Genomic DNA, 4,539 nt, shown 5'->3' with positions numbered 1-4,539 from the left:
TGGGAATTCTGAGAAGCAGTGTAGAACATGTACCTCAGAGTTATGCCTCCCCTAAGGTTTGCAGGATCTGGGATATGTATTCTCCAATCCTCATCAATCATTGATTGAAGGGTGCTTGCTACAGTTAAGCTCATTGCAGAAAGGACCTGGGAGTTACAAAAACACTTCAAGATTCAGTAGCTTTCAACTGGAAATAGGGAATTGAAGGTAGGGGGTAGCATTGCACATAACCTCTTGAGACATCCTGTGTCTGGACAAAGAACAGGCCATGTCAAGGATCCTTGCTTTTTTAGAAAATCACTGTCAATTTAGACAGAATCAGGAATGTGGAAACAGAACCTCAGGAAGTTCATGGGGGTCTGGATGACTCTTTGGCTTGCCAGCTCATTTTGTGGGTAAAGGATGCTGGAAAAATATTCAGCAAGATTAATAAAATCCTTTTTCCCCTGGGCCAGCACTTCCAGGGTGAGTTTACTCTGCTTAGGGCACATTTCCCTCAGGAAGGAAAGGCAGAAGAAGACCATAAGGTAACAAAAGAATGCAGCGCCCCCCTTAGGAGAGAGCCTGGCTCTCTGTTGCCATAGAGGTAATGAAACCTGGTTATTGTAGGTTCATTCACTTTTTTGCTGACTAGAGCCAGGATCATCTCCACTCCTTACTCCATCTTAACGGGTAAGCAGCTCATCAATGCCCTAATAGTAAAGTCAATGATACCCACAGATATATAAAGTTTGTGAGCTATAAAGAACAATTCGAGACTCCATGCTATATTGTATTAGAACTGGAATGAACTATAGACATCATTTAATTTAATTCCTCTTGGTCTGTGTACATGTTCCACAAAAGCACAATTAAGCATTCTGGATTTCCCATTCTTCACAATGTTATCCATAATTTCTTATGATCCACCCAGTTGAGTGTCTGCATAGTTAATAAAACTCAGGGAAAGATCTTTCTGGTATTCTCTGCTTTCAGCCAAGATCCATCTGACATAAGCAATTATATTCCTCATTTCATGTCCTCTTCTAAAGCTGGCTTGAATTTCTGGCAGCTCTCTATCGATGTATTGCTGCAACTGCTTTTGAATTATCTCCCACAATACTTTACTTGCATGTGATATTAATGATATTGTCTAATAAGTTTTGCATACCATTGGATCACCTTTCTTTTGAATGGGAACAAAGATGGATCTCTTCCAGTCAGTTGTGCAGGTGTCTTCCAAATTTCTTGGCATAGACTACTGAGCACTTCCAGCCTTGCATCTGTTGTTGAAACATCTGAATTGGTATTCCGTCAATTCCTGGAGTCTTGTTTTTTGCTAATGCCTTCAATGCAGCTTGGGCTTCTTCCTTCAATGCTATCAGTTCCTGATCTTATGCTACCTTCTGAAATGGTTGAAGAGTTACCAATACATTTTGGTACGGTAGCTCTGTGTATTCCTTTCATCTAACTTTGATAGTTCCTCTGTCATTCAATATCTTGCCCAGGGATCGCTCACTATTGCAACATGAGTCTTGAATTTTCTCTTCAGTTCTTTCAGCTTGAGAATTACTGAGACTGTTCTTCTGTTTTGATTTGCTAACTCCAGATCTTTGAATATTTCATCTAAATATTTTAGTTTGTCTTCTTGAGCTACTCTTTGAAATCTTCTGTTCAACTCTTTCACTTCATTATTTCTTTTATGTGCTTTAGCTACTTTACATTCAAGGGCAAGTTTCAGAGTCTCTTCTGACATTCATTTTGGTGTTTTCTTTCTTTCCTGTCTTTTGAATTAATTTTGCTTTCTTCATGAATGATGTCCTTGATATCACCGCACAACTACATCTTGAAATACCCTTTCTGAAGATGAATGCAATGCCATTCTTCTATAATTTGTCATTCCTGGCATTGTAGACTATATTTGTCTGATTCGAAATGGCCAATACCAGTCCATTTCAGCTCACTAATGCCTAGGATATTGATCTTTATGCATTCCATTTCATTTTTGACAACTTCCGATTTTCCTTGGTTCATACTTCATGCATTCCAAGTTCTGATTATTAATGGATGTTTGCTGCTGTTTATTCTCAGTTTGGATCATGCCAAATCAGCAAATGAAGGTCATGATAGCTTTACTCTATTCTTGTAATTAAGGATGACTCTACTTTGAGGAGATAGCTCTTCCCCAGTCATCTTTTGAATACCTTCCAACCTGAGGGGTTCATCTTCTGGTGCTATATCAGACAATGTTCCTCTGCTGTTCCTAAGCTTTTCTCTGGCCAATCTGTTTTAGAAGTAAATTGTCAGGTCCTTCTTCCTAGTCTGTCTCAGTCTGGAAGCTCTGCTGAAACCTGACCACCATGGGTGACCCTGCTAGTATTTGAAATATTAGTGGCATTCCTTTCAGTATCATAGCAACAGACAAGCCACCACAGTATACAAACTGACAGGTAAGTGGTGGAGGAAGTGACTACCCCATGTTTAGAAAACCAGTAACAAAATCAGTGTTTCACGATGTCTATCCAATATCTCTTCCTCTTTGACAGTTTACTTTCAGGCCTCATCCAACTTGACTATCTTTTTGCATTTGTCACTATTATATACTACTTTGTATCTAGGAACTTTTACCTTTCTTATATTTATGACATCTCCAGGGCCAAATTACCTCATTACATCTTAGATAATTCTTTATTAATTTCTTCATTTTATCTTAGTTACATTTTTACAGTTGGCTTTAACCAGGGTGTTTCTGAATGGATAAATAAGATTATTTCAAAGAGAAGTTCTAAAAGCACAATAATGGAACTAGAGAGTGACTAGGAAGGACACTATCTTCCATAAGATGTTCAGGGGGACCTTGGGAAGCAAGTGGTCTTGTGGACAATGTGCTGACAACTTTGAGTGGGAGTTGTGTGTGCCAAGTCTGAGAGGCAGAGCATTCCAGAGAAAGGTAATAGTAAATGCAAAGCTCAGATGTTGGAATGAGCTTAACATTTTTGAGATGAGAAAGAAAGTCATTTTGGTTAAGCATAATGGCTGTGGGGAAATGTGTTTTAGGTATATTCAGGGTTTAGAAAAAGTAAAGCTTGTGGATATAGTTAGGAGTTTGGATTTTTATTCCAAGTGGTACTGGAGAATTTGAAGCAGGAGAATAACGTGGTTTGAGTTGCATTTAAAGAAAATCCCTCTGAATATTATATTGAAAATTTATTTTAAAGATTAGGAGGTCCATGCAAGGTAAGGTCCAAAAGGGTTGTACCAGAATAGTATCAGTGAAGTGTAAAAAAGTTGATGCTGCCACTGATGTCAGAGTCATAGAATGGAAGCTCCTTGATCACCAGGAAGGACAGCTGACCAGCAAAGTCATCTAAGAAGTAAGCTTTATTGAGTTCAATCAGTGAAATAAAATTTCTAGTTAATTTAATATGTAGCATAGTCTAGCTCATCCTAACATAATCCCATGTTCCTTGTAGCCATTCAAGTTCCTTTAGAAAACATGTATCTGATCTTGAGACTTTAATGCCTAATACCTTTCAATGCCTCCTTGTTATTTACATGATGCAGTCCAAAATCTTTATACCTCACGTGATCTACATGAAGCCTACCTCTCTATATTTACTTTTAGGTCATTCCTCATAGACAACCTCGTCTTCAACCGTACTAAAATACTTATTCTTTCATGTCTCATTCCCTCTACACTTGCTCTCTTTGTCTGTCTGAGATACTCTTTTTCCGTCCAGTCCTGTCTAACCAGAGTGTTTGTTATTCAATAAGAGTCCTCTTTAATGGTGTCATCATCAACCTCCCACTACCACCACCCAGCAGAGTTGATCAACTCTTCTGTTTTGATCTTCTTCTTAGAACTATTATTACAGCATTATTCATGCTTAACTGTGATTGTAATTTTCCAGTATCTATAGATCAGTGTCTATCTCAGTATCTCAGACACATGATATAGATCTCTCCATTAAAATCCTTTCCAGAATAAAGGCGCATGATGATGTAGTGCAGGGGCTTGCAGACCATATGGCCGTCACAGGACATCACCGCCAGCAGTGTACACTCTCTATACTCTGCTAAGAAGAAGATAACTATCTATATCAGGCATCCAGCAAAGGAAATGTTTTTTGCTTTTTTTTTTTTCCCCTTCATTTCATGGGCCTGTCTAATCTTTGGCTGAAGAGTGAACCTCACGAGTGACTTCATCATTGGGTTAAAATGGTATCTGGAGTCCACACTCTCAAGGTTTCTCCAGTCTCTGTCAGACCAGTAAGTCTGGTCTTTTTTTGTGAGTTAGAGTTTTGTTCTTCATTTTCTCCAGCTCTGTCCCCTATACTGTGATCCCTATCAGAGCAGTCAGTCGTTGTAGCCAGGTACCATCTAGTTATGCTGGATTCAGTCTGGTGGAGGAAGTGGTAGTAGTGGTCCATTAGTCCATGTTCCCCTTGTGTCTTTGGTTTTCTTCATACTCCCTTGCTCCAGACAAGGTGGGACAGGGTCACAAGCTTCTAAGACACCAGACACTACCCACCAAAGAAGGATGTAGAACATTTTCATTGG

The sequence above is a fragment of the Elephas maximus genome, chromosome 7 (assembly GCF_024166365.1).
Source record: "Elephas maximus indicus isolate mEleMax1 chromosome 7, mEleMax1 primary haplotype, whole genome shotgun sequence".
NCBI lineage: Eukaryota > Metazoa > Chordata > Mammalia > Proboscidea > Elephantidae > Elephas > Elephas maximus.
The sequence above is the reverse complement of the archived record's forward strand: the minus strand, read 5'-3'. Positions refer to the sequence as shown.